A 7,500-nucleotide genomic window follows, 5' to 3' on the forward strand; every position below is an offset into this window, starting at 1 on the left:
CGATTCCACACGTTCACTCATTCCACCATGACCAGCGTGCACATGCACTCCCACCACCTACAGTTAAAGAGGACAAAGAGCTCTGATGATGATTAATACAGGGTTAATTCACTGCACCGCTTATCGAAATACGCAGCAACAGTGTTTTGCTCAGCTAATGTAGGTGAGAGTAAAGCCGCTAGACCTGATAGTCCAGGTGTCTGAGCATTCTGTTGACCACCTGACCACTTCCCTCCTCTCTCTCTCCCTCTCTCTCTCTCTCTCCCCTTCCCCGCTCTGCCGCTCGGCTGCTCGCACCCATCTCCCGCCCACCGCCATCTGCTCCTCTCGTTAATTATGAGACGGCAAACTCCACCTGCACCAGCCGCACTCAAATTACAGTAATTACCACCACCACCGCCGCCGCCACGGCTCTACACACGCCAGGTCAAGACCATCCCCAACCCCCCACACCTCCTCAGCGGGGCTGTTGCCCCCCAGAGTGTCCATCTTCACCCTGGACCAAATCTCCAGCCTCCAGAAACTGTCTGACGCTGCCCTCAGATACTAAGTAACAGCCTTAGATGTTGCCTTTGATATCAAAAGCTGTGTTTTTCTATATTAATAACTTCTCACTCATCGCTGATTGAGAGAAGTGGAGAAATTGGGTGGAAAGTGCAGATTCTAAACTTTCGTTCCAAACCACACTTGTGTTTGGAGATAAACAGCAGAGGAGATATTTTTTGATGGTTTTGAATTTAACGCAAAAGTTATTGGCATAGAAATAACACTCATCCTTTTTATTTTTATCCGGTTTTACGTAGAGGTGGGCGATAGGATCGTAAGAGTATCGCGATACTTCAGGACGATTTTTATGATACATGATGTGTCGCGATATTTATTTTTTCTGGCATCTGATAAAGTTGGAACAGACAAAAAGTGCCACATTTAAAGAAACACTATCAACATTTCACTGTTATGTACAACATCCGCTTAACCTGCACCAGTTAGGCGCTCTTTTTACTCAAACATGCGGTTGGGAAGTGATTTTGAAATTTATGATGCTCAGAATTGTGGTGTACTTTATTACTGTTGACTGTCCAGCTTTTTTTTCTCCTTTCTTATACATTTCTGTATGTTTAAGTACTATAAGAGGGCTACACACCAAGGATTTTCACTCGCCTTCGCACCTGCGCAAATGTGATGTGAAAAATAAACGTGACTTGATTTGATAACAAAATTAATGTGCAGAATTTGTCATATTTCAGAAGTGGAGATCAAATCACAGGGAAGACAACCTGACAAATAAAAGTATTAATTAGTAATTATTAGTTTGTAATATTTAAATCCATGTTGTATATGTTATTTTAATAACAAACAACTGTTTAACAAACAATGCTATTGAATGGCGGTAAATGTACATGGTACATTGCATTTAAATAGAAGAGCAAAAAGACAGCAATAACATCCGATTCTAAGGGTTAAATATGATTAAACACCTTATGAGGTTAGGGATCCAGCCTCGTGACCGGAAGGTCGCTGGTTTGATCCCCAGAGCCGACAGCACATGACTGAGGTGTCCTTGAGCAAGACACCTAACCCCCAACTCCTCCCCGGGTGCTGTGGATTGGGCTGCCCACCGCTCCGGGCAAGTGTGCTCACTGCCCCCTAGTGTGTGTGCGCTCACTAGAGTGTATGTGGCGTTTCACTTTAAGGATGGGTTAAATGCGGAGGTGAAATTTCCCCGTTATGGGACTAATAAGGGTCTCTTAATCTTAATAAATACATCAAACTCATTTCGTTTAGAGCATTTTCAATACAGATAAACGACAGCACTGTAAAGTTTCCTGCTCTACCTATGTTGCATCTTCCCCAACGTTTCTGCCACTGAATCACATCAGCAAGCTCAAAACGACGCTATCGTTTTCGCAGCTCGCAGCGGCGGACGAAATAATATCTGAAGTTTCCTGCAGCTGGGCCGCTCCGTAGCCCTCGTACTAACATATTAAGCATATGTCCGTTCTCGGCGAACCGTGGGCGGGGTTAATTGAGTGCAGAAAGCATCGGTCTGAACGTAAGGTCAAAAGAAAAGATGGATGTCGCCTTGCAGTCTGCAAAACTCATGAAACAAAATCTCTGCATCAACCTTGCTGCCAATGAAGAGGAGCCTCCTCAGGTCCATTCATCTTCCCTGCTGTGTACTTAACTGGGACGTCCATATAAATCTGGCAACAGTGGCAGGAAGACAAATGGAATAAACACTCAGATAGAGTAATCAATGGCCCTCCATCCAAAGAGCTGCTCCGAGACATGGTGCGGGCATTTGCCTGTAAAAGCTATGTGGGCTGTGTGTGGTCAGGAGGGGACGCTCACTGGGCATACTGAGGTATAAAACACTTACTGTTTGCCATAACTGGGCAGACATCTGGGTCAATGAGGGGTGCGCTCTTTTATTATTTGACCTCTTTAACTGTTTTTCCATACCTTGTTTTCACATTTACTGCTTATTTTTCATTCATAGACTCTTATATTACCGTAAAGCACTTTGAAAAGCTGTTCCGAAGAGCGATGTATCAGATTATTACTGGTATAATTATTGTTTTTTATAATATGACAGCGGCTAGTCTAGACGAGAGGCTCAAAACAAGTCTACCGATATAATACCTGGCGAAATCATTTTAACGTGTGTCTGCTTTTTAATCGTTCTCAGCACATCATACCTGTCACAACAAAACCTGATGACGCTTCATTTTTTCAATTTTTACATCATTTGAAGATGCAAATAGACTTTTACATTGTTACGACTTTGATGATGTCTAAATACCAGGAATGTAATGAAACACTTTAACACTGTAACAACAAAAAAACGTATATTTTAATACCACAATATCAAAAACTGATATTTTACTACATCAACAATCTTTGAAAATTGATATTTTAATTCCACAATGCTGAAAATTCATATTTGATACTTCAACAATATCAAAAACTGATATTTTACTACAACAACAATCTTTGAAAGTGGATATTTTAATTCCACAGTACTGAAAATTAATATTTGATACTTCAACAATATAAAAGTAAACTGATATTTACTACCACAATACTGAAAAACAATATTTTACTCCCACTGAAGTACTGAAAACTAATATTTAATGCCTCAACAATAACAAAAACAGATGTTTTAATACCATGACAATACCGAAAACTAACATTTAAAACTTTGACGATACCAAAAACAGATACTTTAATACCACGATAATACCAAAAATGAATATTTAATACTCTGACAACGCCAAAACCTGATATTTTCATACCACAACAATACTGAACTGAAATAACCTTTAATGCATTCAGCTTTACCAAAAACATATTTTAATTCCATGACAATACTGAAAACTAATATTTAATGCCTCAAATATCCTGGAAATGGGCATTTTACTACCATGACAACAGTAAAAACTGATATTTAATACTTCGACAATACAGAAAACTGATATTTTACTACCATAACGATACTAAAAACTGATATTTAATAACTCAAAAAATGAAAAAACAAGATTTTAGTACCACAACAACCCCGAAAACAATATTTTTACACAAAGACTACACTGAAAAGCGAGACCTGCCCCAACTATAGCAAAAAACAACACCAACACCGAAAACCACGCTAGCTCTGGTCACTGCCAGCGTCCGGATCATCCCACCCCTGGTGTGCGGTGAGGTTTAGAGCTGTTCTGAGGCCTCACCGCGGTTTCACCTTTAGACGCCCCATCTATTAAGCGGAATGCAGTCAGCGCTTCAATAATTCAGACCATCTTTACCAGGGTCCATCAAAGAGTAAAGTGGTGGTCTGCGATGAAAACGCCCCGCATTATGGCTGCATTTGTGGAAGTGTATCGATCGGGTGGCTGAAGTGAGAAATGAAGCCGTGTGTGAGGAGACACTGTGGTTGCTGTGGTTTACCGTGCAGTGCAAGCGCTCTTATATCTCCATTATGGCCTGGGTGCAATTAACAGCTTCACTGGCAAAGCTCGTTTAACCTCACTCCGAGACAGCCCGGCTTCCGCGCTACAGGGTCCAGACTCAGGGCACCAGGAGGGACATATGAGGCTTATTCCAGTGAAAGAATTGACTTAATGGTTCCGTATGAATGCCTGACAGTAGATTACAGCCAAAAGTAAGTGAACTGGAAGGCAAAGCCACGTTGACACACTTCAGCTATGTGGAAATCTTCTGAATGAAGTCGATTCAAAGTATTTTCTGCAGCGCCAACACATAAAGCATTGCTGCTGTACTCTGGAGACACGTACGTTCTGCTCACTATGACTTCATCCTGGTGGATTTATTGGTCTATTTATGGTGCTATCAGGCCATCCACATGTCTTCGACTTGTAGGTTCCAGCATCTCAATCCCTACCAAACCTTCACATCTCATGCACTTCTAAAAAAAAGACGGTTCTTCAAGGGCTCTTCATTAGAGGCAATGGTTCTTTTCTGAACCTTGAGCCCCATATAGAACCGCTTTGTGCTTGCATCGTGAGTCAGTTCGTCAGATTGATGGAGAGTGTGTTGTATATGGTTCTACATAGAACCTTTTTGAAAAACACAACCTGGTCTTCTATTGTTAAGATGTCAAGCTTGGCAACAGAAGAACCCCTTGTTGGCGCTATAAAAAACACCAGATTGATGGAGAATGTGGTGTAAATGGTTCTATATAGCACTAAAAAGGTTCTATTGTTATGTTGGCAAGCCTGAAAATAGAAGAACCCCTTTTGTTGCCATGTAGAACCAATCACAACACGTTCTCCATTGATCTGAAAAACAATTTCGCCATGCAAAGCAAGCAGGAAATGGTTCTAAATAGTTCTAAATAGAACCAGGGCCTTTACTACAGAAACTTTAAAGAACTATTGATATTATATATTATAAATATAAAAAATAGTACATAAAGTTCAATTTGGAACCATGAGCTCTACATCGAACCATTTCATCGTCAGATGTCTTCACGGTTCAGGGTTCTTGAGTAAAGAAAACAGTTCCATGAACTCTCAAAGAACCCTGGTTAAAGGGCTCTTTGCTATGTGAAATGGTTCCTCAGATTGTGGAGAATGTGTTGTATATGGAACCTTTTTGAAAATGTTCTATACAGCACCAAATAGGGTTCTTCGGTTGTTATGATGCCAAGCTACAATAGAGGAACCGTTTCTGGTGCTATACAGAACACCAGACTGATGGAGAATGTGCTGTAAATGGTTCTATTTAGCACCAAAAATAGGTTCTATTGTTACGATGTCAAGCTTGACAACAGAAGAACCCTTTTTAGTGCAATATAGAACCATTTACAACACGTTCTCCATCAATCTGAAAACCATCTCACCGTGCAAAGAACCAAGCTTTAAGTGGTTCTACATAGATATAGACAGAACCAGTCCATTTGCTAAAGAAACACTGAAGAACCATCCTAATTTTGGTCCTCGAATGTCAACACATCCCGTTTAAGTCCCAGCTAGGGCGGTAAAACGAACAATCTCAGAATGAAAACACACTACAATGAACTTTCCAAGTGAGGAACTGAAGCTCTGTCCATTTTTACCCAACTGGACATGCATTCCTCCGAAAATGGACCACAGGTAAAGCCGTCCAGCTTCAATACTTCACATTTCCATCCTCACTGTACCTTTTATTTCTACTTCTACAGCCTCATCCAGCACTGATATCAGCATTACTGTCAGTTCTCACACGTTTAAACAGCATGTAGACACAGTCACACCAGCTCAGCTGCTCTGTTAACCTGCTGATCCCCACAAAACAGGGAATAATAAAGGTGCTCAGATTTAGTGTCACTTACTTGGTGAAGGTCGAGGTCAAACTGAGGTAACTGCAGCAAAAAAAAAGGTATTCCAACACCAACACACACCAAAAAACACCAAAAAAATCAGAACGCCTCAGTTCTCTGTGGAAAAGAACAAAACCAGGATTTCCAGAAGTGAAAACCACTAAATCTGTGAATCGGCCTGTCCGTTTGGTGTTTTATTAGGAGAATAAACGCAGAGCTGGAGCTTCTGAACGCCTTTGGCTCCACAAACCGAGCTGACTTTTCTGCTCAATCCGGCAAATACTGAGGTAAATTCAGTCCTCACAGCTCCAACATGTGTATCTCTGTATCAAAGCCGGACTGGCGCCGCTAAAAGAGTCTTTGGTATTATGTTCCTTTAAAACACACACAGCGCTAGTGGTTCTCCCCCCCGAAAAAACTTTGCTAGAAACGCTGAAAATCGTCAAGGGAAACAAAACCGAGCACAAAAAAGTGTTTCAGTTCTCCTCCCGGGTGTTTTTAGATCCCATGCTCCAGCTCGCGGCTCTGCTCTGCTCAGGTGCGGTTGAGGATCTGCAGCAGTCCCGGATTAATCCTCCTCCTCCCGCTCTGCTCCACACAGTCAGCCCCGCACAGACGCGCTCAGCCCCGCTCGCAGCCTTCAGCATGTCCCCAACTCCACAGCCTGCACCCGCCCAGCTCCGGCCATCTCCTCCGCTCCGCTCTCTCTTTCTCTCTCTCTCTCTCTCTCTCTCTCTCTCTGTCTCTTTTATCCCTTCTTGGTTTTATCGCGTGCGTTTTTGGGGGGTCTTTTTTTCCCTTGTTGTTGTCGGTGGTCGCGTGTAGCTGTAAGGGGTCTGAAGCTTCTCTCCTTTCTGTAGCTCAGTTCAGCTCAGTCTGCGTTTAAAACACCATCTGTAGAGGAGGGGATGCGCGCTCTCTCTCTCTCTCTCTCTCTCTCTCTCTCTCTGACAGGCTCTGCCTCCCTTCACTGCTCGACATAGCATTATAGCATTTACAACGGGCAAAATACAGAGTATATATATATAATGTATATATAAAATGTATTGTTATTATATATATATATATATATATATATATATATATATATATATAATAACAATAAATTGTATTGTTTATATATATTATATATATATTATTATATTATATATATATATATATATATATAAAATCAATTGTATTATTTTTATTAGTAACAGTACTCGTAGTTTATTATACTACAAATATGTAAATTCCTTTTGTTTTAACCTTTGTTTCCATGGTTTTGCCCCTGACTGAAATAGCTGTGATAACAACTGTAAACAATCTAAACAACATAAAATTCTTTATTCCTCCTGCAGCTCTGACCGCACTCTTCCTGCGCTGCCGCCGCACGCCGCTGGGGGCCGCTGTTTCCTCGCATCTGCCCAACAGCCACAGGCAGCAGCTGGTGCCCAGTGCCTGGATGCCAGGATGCCAGGATGCCAGGGCGAGGGCATTCAAGTCAGAGGGAAGATGTGACGGATTGTGAGCCAACAGGCTGGTTTAATTGTCCCAGTTCACATTTATTCAAACACATCGTCAGTTTTCAGAGCTCGGCTGGACGAAGATCTACAGACAGAAGCTGATAAGCAGTCAGCATTTAAAGGGCTTTGTTCAAAGTCTGGAGACTCCTGCTCCTCCAGAGTTTCTTCTGGAATGAA

The 7,500-nt window shown here is 41.7% G+C and overlaps 1 protein-coding gene across 5 annotated transcripts in view; it reads right to left on the reverse strand.

Annotated features, from left to right (window-relative positions):
- Positions 1–7,500, reverse strand: part of cbfa2t3 (CBFA2/RUNX1 partner transcriptional co-repressor 3) — a 97,298-nt gene that overhangs the window by 72,845 nt on the left and 16,953 nt on the right. Inside the window, exon 1 of one of the 5 annotated variants that reach the window (XM_017722266.2) lies at positions 5,831–6,748. The exons of the other annotated variants lie outside the window; for them this stretch is intronic. The gene's annotated coding sequence lies outside the window, so the exon portion shown is untranslated. Of the gene's footprint in view, positions 1–5,830; positions 6,749–7,500 lie in introns of those variants that run through there. 5 annotated transcript variants of the gene reach the window in all.

The sequence above is a fragment of the Pygocentrus nattereri genome, chromosome 25 (genome assembly GCF_015220715.1).
Source record: "Pygocentrus nattereri isolate fPygNat1 chromosome 25, fPygNat1.pri, whole genome shotgun sequence".
NCBI lineage: Eukaryota > Metazoa > Chordata > Actinopteri > Characiformes > Serrasalmidae > Pygocentrus > Pygocentrus nattereri.